Raw genomic sequence first — 16,259 nt, forward strand, 5'->3', positions numbered from 1 at the left:
TATTAACTAGCTTTAAAAATTCAATATACTTATTTGAAAGCAGAATGAAAGGGAATTCCCTGGCCAGTTCAGGGGTAGGACTGCCAGGGCCTCAGTTTGATCCCCAGTGAGGGACCAACTAGTCCATTCTAAAGGAGATCAATCCTGGGTGTTCATTGGAAGGACTGATGCTAAAGCTGAAACTCCAATACTTTGGCCACCTCATGCGACGAGTTGACTCACTGGAAAAGACTCTGATGCTGGGAAGGATTGGGGGCGGGAGGAGAAGGGGACGACAGAGAATAAGATGGCTGGATGGCATCACCGACTCGATGGACATGAGTTTGAGTGAACTCCGGGAATTGGTGATGGACAGGGAGGCCTGGCGTGCTGTGATTCATGGGGTCGCAAAGAGTCGGACACGACTGAGCGACTGAACTGAACTGAGGGACCTAAGATCTCACAAGCCACACAGCCAAAAATAAATAAAAACCTATGAATTTGGGGAAGGGACACAGACATTCAGTCTATGGTCCATGGTAAAAGAGACTTTGCAGATGTTATTAAATCAAGGATCTTGGATAGATTATTCTGGATTAACCAGTTGAGCCCAAGGTAAACACAGGAGTCCTTAGAGAGGTGGTAGGGTCAGAACAGAGAAGAGGTGTGAAGCTGGAGTCAGATGTTGGAGTGATATGCTTTCCAGGTGGAGGAAGGGACCACAAGCCAAGAAAGGCAGGCAGCCTCTAGAAGCTGGAAAAGTCAAGGAAACAGATGCTCCCCAAGAGTGCAGAATAAATAGAGCTCTGCCAAAACATTGATTTTTAGCCACAAAGACCCATTCTTGGACTTCTTTTTTTTTTTTCCAGATTCATAATTTATTGTACAAATTGAGTATCACATGATGAGTTGACATTAGCTTCTTCACGCATGGGAACTTAACAGATAATGTACAGTTCAGAATCTGTTTATGTTGCTTTCACAGCTGGAGTTTTTTTAGACCTTAACTTGAAGTATAAGACTATCAAAGCAATACTTCCATATGTGGCCAGCACACAATTCATTCTCCCTGTGAGAGTGTAAGAGTTGAAATATTTTTTGATAACAGTGAAATGGAACTGGGCATCAGCTTCTGGACCTGCCATGATTTCAATCTTTCCAGGGGTTCAAACTCCATGGCCTGTGTCCTTCACCGTACGCCGCTGCCCCTCGATCCATTCTTGGACTTCTGACCTCCAGATTTACATGATAATAAATTTGTATTATGTTAAGATAAATGAATATTTTTAAAAATAAGTAAAATTAAAAGCATTGTTGCAAGTTTTTCCCCTGACCCAGAAAATAAAGGATGAGGTCACTGAAGCAAGGGCAAGAGGGCATAAGAGCCCCAAACACCACAGAAGGTGAATGACCCTGTTTGACTATAGCCTGACCAGCTCTTAAAAGGAGGAATTAATGACCAGGGACGTTGAGACAAGGAAAATTTTTCAGAAGTTAGAGCTTTAGCCAGGATCACTGGTTGTGCAGCCAAGCAGTTGGTACTGATATGGTGAAAGTGACTCCTGCTGCCTTAGAAAAATGATGGTGGTTACTCAAGGTTTACTTTCTTGGGTGGAATAAATCTTCATGATTCTTTCTCTAAGTCTGTATAACTCTTTTAAATATTCCAGTAGTTTTAAAGTCAGTTCTTTATCTAAATATAAGAAGGTTTAAGTAAATCGACTATGAGAACTTTTGATAAGAGAGAAAGAGGAGAGTGAAAAAGCTGGCTTAAAACTCAACATTCAAAAAACTAAGATCATGGCATCTGGTCCCATCACTTCATGGCAAACAGAAGTGGAAAAACTGGAAGCAGTGACAGATTCTATTTTCTTGGGCTCCAAAATAACTGCAGATGGTGACTGCAGCCATGAAATTAAAAGATGCTTGCTCATTGGAAGGAAAGCTATGACAAACCCAGACAGCATATTAAAAAGCAGAGGTATCACTTTGCTAACAGCAGTCCATATTGTCAAAGCTATGGTTTTTCCTGTAATCATGTTCGAGTTGGATGTGAGAGTTGAACCATAAAGAAGGCGAAGCGCTGAAGAATTGATGCTTTCGAATTGTGGTGTTGGAGAAGACTCTTGACAGTCCCCTGGACAGCAAGGTGATCAAAACAGTCAATCCTAAAGGAAATCAACCCTGAATATTCATTGGAAGGACTGATGCTGAAGCTCCAATACTTTGGGCCACCTGATGTGAAGAGCAACTCATTGGAAAAGACCCTGGTGCTGGGATATATTGAGGGCAGGAGGAGAAGGGAGTGGCAGAGAATGAGATAGTTAGATAGCTTCACTGACTCAATGGACATGAATTTGGGCGAACTCCGGGAGACAGTGAAGGACAGCAGAGCCTGGTGTGCCGCGCTCCATGGAGTTGTAGTGTCAGATATGATTTAGCAACTGAATGACAACAACAGCTATGAGAAGCCATAAAATAAATGAAATTATAACCTTTGAATGCAACTAAGGACATCATGCGAAGAGCTGACTCACTGGAAAAGACCCTGATGCTGGGAGGGACTGGGGGCGGGAGGAGAAGGGGAAGATAGAGGATGAGATGGCTGGATGGCATCACCAACTCGATCAACATGAGTTTGGGTAAACTCCGGGAGTTGGTGATGGACAGGGAGGCCGGGCGTGCTGAGATTCATAGGGTCGCAAAGAGTCGGACACAACTGAGCAACTGAACTGAACTGAACTGAAGGACAAATCCTGGACTGTTACCTCTCCATGTGCAAGCAAAACACTCTTGTAAGGTGTAATATGGGTCAGTTCTGTTAGATTCTGATAGTTCTAACTAGAGATGCTTTTCAAAAAGAATAAATTTAGAAAATAGTCTTTGTAGGAAAAAGCTGTCTTCTTTTAAATTACACAAATTGTCAAGATCTCAGAAAACAAGACAAGGTTGATCAATGTTTGGGTTCAGTATCCAGGTTCTAAGTGGGTGCATTTAAGAGTGTTTATTGTTGATGATTAACAACGTTGTTAGTATTATTATTAGTGTAATTCCTATAATACATATGTAATAGATAATTAACAAGGTAAACATTTCATTAGTAGGAAATTTGTCTTTAACTGTATCTCTGCTTTTCTCTAATTTATTTTAAGGGGTAAATATTTGGTTGCTTTATACTCACTGCATGACTTTGCCACCAGATTTTGTAAGTGACATACAGTCTTGTTCAATGGAAGGGTAAATATTAATGATCTATTTCTTTTTTTTTCAAATTCTAAAATTGAGGTATAACTGGCATGCCTGCATAGTAAGTCGCTTCAGTCATGTCTGACTTTTGCGACCCTATGGACTGTAGCCTACCAGGCTTTTCTTTTCATGGGCCTCTCCAGGCAAGAATCCTGGAGTGGGTTGCCATACCCTCCTCCAGGGAATCTTCCCCAACCAGGGGTCAAACCCACATCTCATGTCTCCTGCGTTGACAGTTGGGTTCTTTGCCACTAACATATATATTGTTATTTTGGTTTTGAGTATACAGCATAATGATTTGATATATGTCTAAATTGTGAAATGATTACTGTAATCAGTTTAGTTAACATCCATCACCTCACATAGTTACATTTTTTTCTTACAATGAGAACTTTCAGATCTCCTCTTTTAGCAACTTTCAATACACAATGCAGTATTGTTAACTATAGTCACCATACTGTCCGTTTCATTCTCAGGACCTATTTACCTTGTAACTAGAAGTTTATACCTTATCGCACTCCTGGGCATACACACCGAGGAAACCAGAATTGAAAGAGACACATGTACTCCAATGTTCATTGCAGCACTGTTTATAATAGCCAGGACATGGAAGCAACCTAGATGTCCATCTGCAGATGAATGGATAAGAAAGCTTTGGTACATATACACAATGGAGTATTTTTCAGCCATCAAAAAGAATGCATTTGAATCAGTTTTAATGAGGTGGATGAAATTGGAACCAATTATACAGAGTGAAGTAAGCCAGAAAGAAAAACATCAACACAGTATACTAACACATATATATGGAATTTAGAAAGATGGTAACCTGAACCCTGTATATGAGACTGCAAAAGAGACATAGGCATATAGAACAGTCTTTGGGACTCTGTGGGAGAGGGTGAAGGTGGGATGATTGGGGAGAACGGCATTGTAGCATGTATATTATCATAAGTGACCAGTCCAGGTTCGACGCATGATACAGGATGCTTGGGGCTGGTGCACGGGGATGACATGGAGGGAGGATATGGGGAAGAGGGAGGTGGGAGGGGGGTTCAAGAGGGAAAACACATGTACACCCGGGGCGGATTCATGTCAATGTATGGCAAAACCAACCAATATATTAATGTAAGGTAATTTGCCTCCAATAAAATAAAAAAAAAAAGGTATAAACTTTTGGAAGTTTGTACTTTTTAACCACCTTCAAAGGGAAGCATGGATGAAATGGCAGATGTGGCCATATGTACAAGAGTAACCTAACAAAGATTCTTTTGGGCTTCCTTGGTGGCTCAGACAGTAAAGAATTTGCCTGCAGTGCGGGAGACCCAGGTTTGATCCCTGAGTTGTGAAGGTCCCCTAGAGATGGAAATAGCAGCCCACTCCAGTCAGTATTCTTGCCTAAAGAATTCCATGGACAGAGAAGCCTGGTGGGCTGCAGTCCACAGGGTCGCAAAGAGTTGGACACAACTGGCCGACTAACACTTTCACTTTTCCATTTTTATTCTAAAAGAATATGTAAGGTTATGTGTGTTGACCATGAGAACAAAGCAATGAAACTGAGCCCTGGAGAGAGTTTTCTTAGTTCTTAAATGAAGAGTTTCTGGGGGTGGGGAAACTGGCTTTCTGAAGTCAAAAGAGGAAAGACCCTGATGGATATATGTACCGGGCTCCCCAGGATCGGTGCCTCCCCCGCCTCTCTCCCTGCCTTTCCTTCCCTCCCACTGAAGCCCCACCCATTTTGCAGCTGCCTCTCTCCCTAGACCATAAGCTCCCCCAGGAAAAGGTCTGTTCTTTTCTGCCTCCACATCTCAGGTCTGGCACCATCCCAGGCATGTAGTAAGTGCTTCACCACATTTACAGAGCCTTCTGGAGAACCTTGCCCCAGTCCTGCAATGTATTGCTACCTGCTGTGCGCTGTAACTGAGTCTTCAAAAGGCCATGCCACCATTCTGTCAAATCAGTTGCGTCAAGATGATGGAGACATGATAAGACTAACAAATTCCATGAGCATGGGCCCAGTGCTGTACTTCTTTTATTGTAAAGTGAGGTTCTTGATCAGAAGCGCATGTAGAATACTGTGGTGGTGGAGAAAACATCCTGTAAGTCCATGGACAGAAGCAGTGAGTTCAGGGAAGGCAAATCCGTATCTAGAGGATCTACAAGCACACCTCATTTTATTGTACTTTACTCGGCTGTGATTTGCAGATACTGGTTTCTTACAAACTGAAGGTTGTAGCAACACTGTGTTGTCAGATGATGCGTAGCATTTTTTTTAGCAATAAAGTATTTTTCAATTAAGGCATTTAATTTTAAAATTAAGGCATTTAATGTATGTATTTTTTAAAACATAATGCTGTTACACACTTAAAAGACTACAATATGTGTGAATATGCTTTTATTTTCACTGGATAACCAAAAAATTCATGTGACTCACTTTTTTTGTGATGTTCACCTTACTGCAGAGATCTGGAACCAAACCCACATATCTTTGAGGTCTCCCTGTATTGCAATAAATACACAATGCTGCCCCTTCCATGATGGAAACAGTCCAGTGTAGTCAACCTACCACCAAGCAGATGACTGAGCACCCCAAAGAATGGTTCCATGTCAAGGGCTCAGTTTAGTCTCTGTTTCTGGCAGACTGGGCAGTCATTGGCCATAGGCAGGTCACTCTCAGTGAATGCAAGTCCATATTTCCAAGCCCATGCATAAGCCTCCATCCCTACCACCTTAGCCACTTTGCTTATGAGTCCATTGAGTGATGACAAGAGTGGCAGGGGAAAGAGGCTAACTGGTATCCACAGAAAAGGTCAACCCATCCACTTGATTATTAAAATTCCCTTTGGCTGAGTTCATTCTTTGGTGAGAATTCACATGAGACACAAATGTCTTCACACTTTTTGCCCATTCAGAGAGGCCTATCCATATACCTCTTCCCCCAAATTTCTTTGTCCCCAGTTTTCTAATCATGTTCCTTCTAGGTCCTTGGCCATCCAACCCAACCATTGGCTACAGCCCATGAATTGGTATAGAATTGCAATAAGGCCATTTCTCCTTCCAAGCTAAATGCACAGCCAGGTACACTGCAGGAAGTTCTGACCACTGGGAGGATTCCCCTTCACCATTATCTTTCAGGGATGTCCCAGAGAGGGGCTATAGAGTTGCAACTGTCCACTTGTAGGTGGTGGACATATCTACAGAACCATCTGTAAGCCAGGTCTGAGTCTATACTTTCTCTGCCAATTAATCATAGGGAACTCCCCATGAAATGATGAGGCAGTCTGGGAGAGACAAGACAACATAGCAGCGATGGGGACCACAGGCATTTGGGCCACTTTGTCATGTGACTTACTTGTGCCTTCAGGGCATGTTTAGGACAGATCATTTATGTACCACTTATATTTGATGATGGAGTGTTGCTATGCACACCCATCATTATGGCATGGTGGATCAGATATTACTAACCTCCATTTTATGGTGAGCAACTCAGGTCATGTGGTAACTTGGTGACCCATAGTCAAGTGTTCAGTCTGCACTTAGGCCCAGTAGCAGCCAAAAGCTCTTTCTCTAAAGGAGGGTAGTTAAAAGTGGAGGATGTCAGAGTCTTGCTCTAAAACCCTAAAGGCAGTGCTGTCACTCACCCTTGCTCTGCTTGTTTTGTTCTGTTTGCTAATCACTCGTGTTGGTATGGATGATCTTTCTTATACTCCATGTGCTGATTCAAATGCTGATCTCATCCAGAAACCCTCTTACAAAGACATACCCAGAAATCATACTTTACCAGTTCTCCGGGCATCTCTTAGCCTAGTCAAGTTGACACATGGAATTAACCATGCCATGTGGTAGCTATTAGCCACATTGTCTATATCGCTTTAAAAATAATCAAAATTAAAAATTTGGTATCTCAGTCATACTAGCCATCGTTCAAATGCTCACTAATTAGAGGCCACATATTAGACAGATATAGAACATTTCCATCCTCACAGAAAGTTCTAGTGGACAGCACTGCTTTGGAGAATGAAACCAGGAGGTACAAAACTTCTCTGACTTGACAGAGATCAAATGACAAGCCTGTGGAACCATCAGGAGAAACACTCATCTCATAAACAACCCCAGAATATTAGTTAATGGCAGGACAATGGGTGGAGGGCCAGGGAAGGGTGGTAATATTTTTGAAACTTCAGCTAGCCTCTTTGGACAACCATATTCAGGTCAGTTCAGTTCAGTTCAGTCACTCAGTCGTGTCCAACTCTTTGCGACACCATGGACTGCAGCATGCCAGTGTCTATCACCAACTCCCGAAGCTTGCTCAAATTCATATCCACCAAGTTGTTGATGCCATCCAACCAGCTCATCCTCTGTCATCCCCTTCTCCTGCTTTCAATCTTTCCCAGCATCTGAGTTTTTCCAGTGAGTCAGTTCTTCGCATCAGGTGGCCAAAGAATTGTAGTTTCAGCTTCAGCATCATTCCTTCCAATGAATATTCAGGACTGATTTCCTTTCGGATGGACTGGTTGGATCTCCTTGCAGTCCAAGGGACTACCAAGAGTCTTTTCCAACACCACAGTTCAAAAGCATCAATTCTTTGATGCTCAGCTTTCTTTATAGTCCAACTCTCACATCCATACATGACTACTGGAAAAATCATAGCTTTGACTGGACAGACCTTTGTTGGCAAAGGAATGTCTCTGCTTTTTAATATGCTGTCTAAGTTGGTCATAGCTTTTCTCCCAAGGAGCAAGTGTCTTTTAATTTCATGGCTGCAGTTATCATCTGCAGTGATTTTGGAGCCCAAGAAAATAAAGTCTGTCACTGTTTCCATTGTTTCCCCATCTATTTGCCATGAAGTGATGGGATCAGATGCCATGATCTTAGTTTTCTGAATGTTGAGCTTCAAGCCAGCTTTTTCACTCTCCTCTTTCACTTTCATCAAGAGGTTTTTCAGTTCCTCTTCACTTTCTGCCATAAGGCTGGTGTCATCTGCGTATCTGAGGTTATCACTATTTCTCCTGGCAATCTTGATTCCAGATTGTGCTTCTTCCAGCCCTGCAATTCGCATGATGTACTCTGCATGTACGTAATTAAGCAGGGTGACAATATACAGCCTTGACGTACTTCTTGCCCAATTTGAAACCAGTCTGTTGTTCCATATCTGGTTCTAACTGTTGCTTCTTGACCTGCATACAGATTTCTCAGGAGATAGGTAAGGTGTTCACGTATTCCTTTCTCTTGAAGAATTTTCCACAGTTTGTTGTGATCTACACAGTCAAAGTCTTTGACATAATCAATAGAGCAGAAGTAGGTGTTTTTCTGGTATTCTTTTGCTTTTTCGATGATCTAATGGATGTTGGCAATTTGATCTCTGGTTCCTCTGGTTCCACATTCAGGTGTATGTATGCAATTCCAGTTCCTCCCTCAACATAATCATTCTTAAAAGCTCTTTCTGCTTACCTTCCTTCTAGTGTGGAGGCCCCAACTTTGTTTCTGAAGTTGCTAAACCTTTCAAGAATCTGATGCGAACATTATGAGTTGTCTCCACCCTACTCAGCCCATTTTTCTATACATTAAATGAGGAACTAGGGAAAAGATGAAAAGATATAATTACAATTTATGTTCCTGTTTTAGGCAGAGTTATCTATCTGCTTCCAAAGACAAAATTAAAATGAATCCATTTTCTGGAACAGATAGAGCCCATAGATCGGTATTTTATGTGAGTAATTGATGGACTTTTTGCCAATTCTGATAGAGTCCCAGTCGCCCTTTATTGTAACAGTCATTGCTGACATGTACTGCAGTGTTACTGTGCCAGGCACTAAGCCGATTGCTTTGCATGCTTTGTTTAATAGTGGGCCTCTGAAGAGATTACTAATATTAACTTTTCTTTGCAAGTGACAAGGCAACAGGAGGTTAAACACCTTTTCAAGGTCATGCAGCTTACACCCAGCAGAACCAAGATGTAACCACCTGTCTGCAGTTTGTGCTCTGAGCCTTGGCACTGTACTTTTTCTTGATCAGGTCTCTGTGTTTATTATTCTGTCTTGGGTTTCATCTGTTTATTTTGTGTCTTTCCTTCAAGACTGAGGGCTTCTTAAGAACAAAGTCAGTGCTTTGCGTATTGAGTGTGTAGTTGCTTTTGGCTGCCACATTCCTTCCTATTTTTGAGCTCCCCCTCATGCTGCCTTTGTAGAGTTTACCTCCCCTGTGAAAGTGTAAAAGGACCAGAAACACTCTTTCCTTGTCTCCAGATATTAGAGCATGGACACAGGACCTGGCTTGGCCAATCACTTCTCCCACCTGGAACACAGAATCTTGAACTAATGACACAAAGAGGGTGAGATGGTTAGGCCTTGTTCACGGTGACAGTGGTCTCCTGTGGTGGTGGCACCTGGACAGTGGTTTCTGCTGAAAATGGTTGTGTCTTCCTGCTTGCTGGCCCTCTACCACTGCCTTATTTCCTGTCCATTTCCCATACCTAGGTTTCCTCCCTCCCATCTGTTTCTTCCAGAATATTCTTTTCTTGTGTGTTGAGTTGGTTTCTGCTGCTTATAACCAAGAGTCACGACTAACACAGGCAGCTTAGTATAACCAAAGGATAAGGGTAGTGCTTTACTGTTTGTTGAGTGAATAAATGAAATCCCATAAGCTGTCAACATATCTTAAGAAGGATGGACTAAAAGTGAGAAGTAGGATAAAATTCACAGAAAGGGAGTTGGGAAGGAATAGTTTTCCGTTTAAATTCTTCTCCTTATAACTTGCCAGATGTACTTGCTGTAAAGTGGAAGTTCTGACAAAGACGAGGCTTGGGACAACTGTCATTCTAGAAAATTAAAAAATGTTTTTTTTTTAGCATATAATAGCCCTCATAGAAAAACTTTATTGGAAAGCAGGGAAAACTAAAGTATAATTAGCAGAGAAAATTCCTCTGCTTAAATCTGTGGTGCAGGTCTTCAGCCTCCTCTGAAGCTTCCTATGAATTCCACTATGAGTCTCTTCAACAACTGCTTTTCAAACACAGTAACCCTGAGCCCCTCCAGGTCACCAGTTACTCAGCTCACATGGTGACATGCTTGCAGGAAATTATCCTGTCCCTGTTTCCTGCAGCTTTGATTGACAGCAAGGATTACTGTGGCTTCTTTACCTTTCATGAGTTGGCAAGAGACATTAGGAAAGCACTTGAAAGGATTTGGTTTAGGCTGTCATCAAGAAGTATTTTATAAAATTAAGTCTCATTAATCAGCACCATAATACTCCAGAAGACATCCAAGTAGACATTAGACTTCACACGGAATGCAATTGGATAAATGAGCTGGGTAAGCTAGAGTGCAGGAAAATTGTTGAAATTTTGTATAAACGTTCACCTCTCTAGCAACACATCAAAACAGTTAATTGTATATTACTCTTATGAAACTCTAATACTTTGGTCACATGATGTGAAGAGCTGACTCATTTGAAAAGACCCTGATGCTGGGCAAGATTGAGGGCAGGAGGAGAAGGGAACGACAGAGGATGAGATGGCTGGATGGCATCACCGACGCAATGGACATGGGTTTGGGTGGACTCCGGGAGTTGGTGATGGACAGGGAGGCCTAGTGTGCTGCGGTTCATGGGGCTGCAAAGAGTCAGACATGACTGAGCGACTGAACAGAACTTATGCATTCAAAGAAGTTCTTTCTTTGATTAATTATTTGATGACCCAAACCTAGCTGGATTGTCTTAGTTTGGTTCTACTCTCTGTTTATACTGTGTCAGTCAGGGGTCCCCAAGAGACAAGAGGCCCCCTCGGGACTCTACGTGTTACTCACTTTATCTGTTTGAGAGACAAAGAAAGTCAAAGGGAGAGACAGAGTCACAGAGTGCACTGTGCTTCTGCCCTTTGAACAGACCCCACACTCCCTGCCAGGACTTACTGGACTTTGCATGACTATTAGGATCCCACCCACATCTCTGATTTTATTTTCTCACACTGCACAGTTCTCTTTCCCAAACTTCCGCGTCTGGTGAGCTCTTCCTCAGACACCTTTCTTACAGCCTTTGTTTATGTTAAATAGCTGTTTTGGGGAATTCCCTGGCAGACAAGTGGTTAAAGAATCTGCAGTTTGACTGCAGGAGGTACAGGTTCAACCCCTGGTCAGGGAACTAAGATCCTGCATACTGAATGGCCTAGCCAAAAAAACAAACAGAAAACCTCATTAAAATTTTCTATGGTGATGGCACATTGTCTTGATTTGGGACATGTTGCTGTTGTTCAATCGCTCAGTTGTGTCTGACTCTTTGCGACCCCATGGACTTCAGCACACCAGGCTTCCCTGTCCTTCACCAACTCCCAGAGCTTGCTCATACTCATGTCCATTGCATCAGTGTGATTCCATCCAGCCATCTCATCCTCTGCTGTCCCCTTCTCCTCCTGCCCTCAGTCTTTCCCAGCATCAGGGGCTTTTCTGATGAGTCAGCTCTTCACATCATGTGGCCAAAGGATTGGAGCTTCAGTAACAGTCCTTCCAATGAATATTCAGGACTGATCTCCTTTAGAATGGACTCTTTGATCTCCTTGCTGTCCAAGGGACTCTTAAGAGTCTTCTCTAGAGTTTTCTCCAACACCACAGTTCATAAGAATATTAGGGTAAATAAAATACATTATTGAAATTAATTTCACCTGTTTCTTCTTATCTTTTCAGTATGACTGCTATACAATTTAAGTTTTCTTTGGTGGCCTCCACATAATTTTCTGTAAAACATACTTTATTAGGTTTATGAAATTAAAAGATGCTTACTCCTTGGAAGGAAAGTTATGACCAACCTAGATAGTATATTAAAAAGCAGAGACATTACTTTGCCAACCAAGGTCCGTCTAGTCAAGGCTATGGTTTTTCCAGTGGTCATGTATGGATGTGAGAGTTGGACTGTGAAGAAAGCTGATCACTGAAGAATTGATGCTTTTGAACTGTGGTGCTGGAGAAGACTCTTGAGAGTCCCTTGGACTGCAAGGAGATCTAACCAGTCCATTCTAAAGGAGATCAGTCCTGGGTGTTCATTGGAAGAACTGATGCTGAAGCTGAAACTCCAATACTTTGGCCACCTCATGCGACGAGTTGACTCACTGGAAAAGACTCTGATACTGGGAGGGATTGGGGGCGGGAGGAGACGAGGACGGCAGAGAATGAGGTGGCTGGATGGCATCACCAACTCTATGGACATGAGTTTGAGTGAACTCCGGGAGTTGGTGATGGACAGGGAGGCCTGGCGTGCTGTGATTCATGGGGTCACAAAGAGTCGGACATGACTGAGCGACTGAACTGAACTGAACTGATACTTAAGCAATTCATTGATGATTTATCCTGAACCAGGCCATGCAGAGAGGAATGTATCAAGTATCACTGGAGTACACAGGGAGGAGAGCCGTGCCCAAGGCATCAGGGAGGCTTTCAAGGAGGAGTGGCATCTGAGGTAGTACTCAGTCTCTTCAGACATCGGCGAGAGTTTCAAGGATGCAGACTCACTGTGGGATTTCCTCTCTTCAGAACTCTTGTCTACATTCTGAAAGCATGGAAGACAACATCGTGTACCTCTACTCTGTGAAAACCGGACAGCCACACAAGTCCTGGCTCTCCAGAAAAGGGTGGGATCAAGATAAGCGATACTCTGATATCTGAATCTTAATCTCAGTATCTGGCCTCATGTGCATAGTATTTATGTCACGCTAGTAAAGTCATGCTCAAAATTCTACAAGCCAGGATTCAGCAATATGTGAACCGTGAATTTCCAGATGTTCAAGCAGGTTTTAGAAAAGGCAGAGGCACCAGAGATCAAATTGCCAACATCCGCTGGATCATGGAGAAAGCAAGAGAGTTCCAGAAAAACATCTATTTCTGCTTCATTGACTATGCCAAAGCCTTTGACTGTGTGGATCACAATAAACTGTGGAAAATTCTGAAAGAGATGGGAATACCAGACCACCTGACCTGCCTCTTGAGAAACCTGTATGCAGGTCAGGAAGCAACAGTCAGAACTGGACATGGAACAACAGACTGGTTCCAAATAGGAAAAGGAGTATGTCAAGGCTGTATATTGTCACCCTGCTTATTTAACTTCTATGCAGAGTACATCATGAGGAACACTGGGCTGGAAGAAGCACAAGCTGGAATCAAGATTGCCAGGAGAAATATCAATAACCTCAGATATGCAGATGACACCACCCTTATGGCAGAAAGTGAAGAGGAACTCAAAAGCTGCTTGATGAAAGTGAAAGAGGAGAGTGAAAAGGTTGGCTTGAAGCTCAGCATTCAGAAAACAAAGATCATGGCATCTGGTGTCATCACTTCATGGGAAATAGATGGAGAAACAGTGGAGATAGTGTCAGACTTTATTTTTTTGGGCTCCAAAATCACTGTGGATGCTGATTGCAGCCATGAAATTAAAAGACGCTTACTCCTTGGAAGGAAAGTTATGACCAACCTAGATAGTATATTAAAAAGCAGAGACATTACTTTGCCAACCAAGGTCCGTCTAGTCAAGGCTATGGTTTTTCCCATGGTCATGTATGGACGTGAGAGTTGGACTGTGAAGAAAGCTGATCGCCGAAGAATTGATGCTTTTGAACTGTGGTGCTGGAGAAGACTCTTGAGAGTCCCTTGGACTGCAAGGAGATCCAACCAGTCCATTCTAAAGGAGATCAATCCTGGGTGTTCATTGGTGGGACTGATGCTAAAGCTGAAACTGCAATACTTTGGCCACCTCATGCGACGAGTTGACTCACTGGAAAAGACTCTGATGCTGGGAAAGGTTGGGGGCGGAAGGAGAAGGGGACGACAGAGAATGAGATGGCTGGATGGCGTCACCAACTCTATGGACATGAGTTTGAGTGAACTCTGGGAGTTGGTGATGGACAGGGAGGCCTGGCGTGCTGTGATTCGTGGGGTTGCAGAGAGTTGGACACGACTGAGCGACTGAACTGAACTTAACTGAACTGAACTGAGTGAGTCGTAGATAAACATTGCTGGAAAAGTTGTTCTCCTTTCAAGGACATCTAAACAATGATTTCTAAAAATACAGTACAAATTTACACTGATTTAATACTCAGTTTGGTTTGGGAAATCATACTCAACTGCTACTGTGATAATCTTTGAGTTCTAGGGGACTTTGAAATGACATTGCTAACCAACCAATTTTCTCTTTCAAAAACCCTTTTTGAGTAGGATATTCAGCTCTTTTTCAGGAGCCTTACTGTGCTAGAGATGTGTGAAGTGAGGCAATGCTTTGTTTGAATCATTCATGGATCCATGAAGAAACAGATTTATTTCTTATAGTTGAGTAATAGCAGATGCGTTAACATACTCTGACTCTTTTTTTGGTTGCTCTGCAAGGACTGTGGGCCCTTAGTTCCCTGACCAGGGGTTGAACCTGGGCCCTTGGCAGTGAAAGCACAGAGTCCCAACCACTTGGGAGTTTCCTGTGACTCTTTTTTCAAAATAGTAACTTTACTGAGATAGAAGTCACATGCCATACAGTTCACCCATTTAAAGTATACAGTTCAGTGGCTTACAGTATATTCATAAAGTCGTGCAACCATCACCACAGTTTTAGAATTTAGTTTTTCAGTTCAGTCGCTCTTTGTGACCGCATAGACTGCAGCATGCCAGGTTTCCCTGTCCATTGAGTCAGTGATGCCATCCAACCATCTCATCCTCTGTCATCCCCTTCTCCTCCTGTCTTCAGTCTTTCCCAGCATCAGGGTCTTTTCCAGTGAGTCAGTTCTTCACATCAGGGGCCAAAGTACTGGAGCTTCAGCTTGAGCATCAGTCCTTCCAATGAATATTCAGGACTAATTTCCTTTAGGACTAACTGGTTTATTCTCCTTGTAGTCCAACGGACTCTCAAGAGTCTTCTTCAACACCACAGTTCTAAAGCATCAATTCTTCAGCACTCAACTTTCTTTATGGTCCAACTGTCACATCCATACGTTTAGTTTTTATCATGCCCCAAAGGAACCCTGTACCCCATTGCCGGCACCCCAGGAGTGGGTTGAATTGTGGCCCACAAAGATACGTCCATTTAGAATCTCAAAAAGTTACTTTATTTGGAATGAGGGTCTTTGTGGATGTCATTAAAGTAAGGATTGTGAGATATGATCATTCTGGATTAGGGTTTTTAAAGCCAATGATGAGTGTCTTTATAAGAGAGAGAAAAAGACCTTGCAGAGACACAGAGAGAAGACAGTGTGAAGCTGGAGGCAGAGGCTGGAGTTACAAAGCCCCTCAAGCCGGGAACGTCCGTGGGCCACCAGCAGCGCCCAGAAACCAGGAGAGCAGCATGGAAGGGATTTTCCATCAGTGGGGACCAAACTTGCTGACTCTTGGTTTTGGACTTCTGGCCTCCTGAACTGGAAGAGAGTACATTTCTGTTGTTTTAAGCCTTCAGGTTTGTTTTAATTATCATGGCAGCACTTGGAAACAAATAGACTCCAGATACCCCCCAGTTTCCCCGCTTCTGGTAATCACCGGTTTACTCTCTGTCTTTGTAAGTTAAGTAGGTAAGTGAAAGTCGCTCAGTCATGTCTGACTCTTTGTGACCCCATGGACTGTATAGTCCATGGAATTCTCCAGGCTAGAATACTGGGGTGGGGAGCATTTTCCATCTCCAGGGGATCTTCCCAACCCAGGGATTGAAGAACCCAGGTTTCCCACATTGCAGGTGGATTTTTTACCAGCTGAGGTATCAGGGAAGCCCTTCTGTCTTTATAGATTAACCCATTATGAGCATTTCATATACATTTCATGTAGTCACATTTTTTTTTCTAAATTAATTTTACTTGGAGGCTAATTACTATTGTGGGTTTTTTCCATACATCGACTTGAATCAGCCATGGGTGTAACTGTGTCCCCCCATCCTGAACCCCCTTCCTACCTTCCTCCCCACCCCATCCCTCTGGGTTGTCCCAGAGCACTGGCTTTGAGTGTCCTGCTTCATGCATCGAACTTCCACTGGTCATCTGTTTTACATATGGTAATATACATGTTTCAATGCTATTATCTCAAATCACC

The 16,259-nt window shown here is 42.8% G+C and overlaps 1 pseudogene; it reads right to left on the minus strand.

Moving 5' to 3' along the window:
• Positions 1-829: 829 nt before the first annotated feature.
• LOC148774447 (ATP synthase F(0) complex subunit k, mitochondrial pseudogene) lies at positions 830-1,211 on the minus strand (annotated as a pseudogene).
• Positions 1,212-16,259: the final 15,048 nt, after the last annotated feature.

Source organism: Moschus berezovskii, chromosome 22 (genome assembly GCF_049115385.1).
Source record: "Moschus berezovskii isolate FMDL1 chromosome 22, NW_MosBer_1.0, whole genome shotgun sequence".
NCBI lineage: Eukaryota > Metazoa > Chordata > Mammalia > Artiodactyla > Moschidae > Moschus > Moschus berezovskii.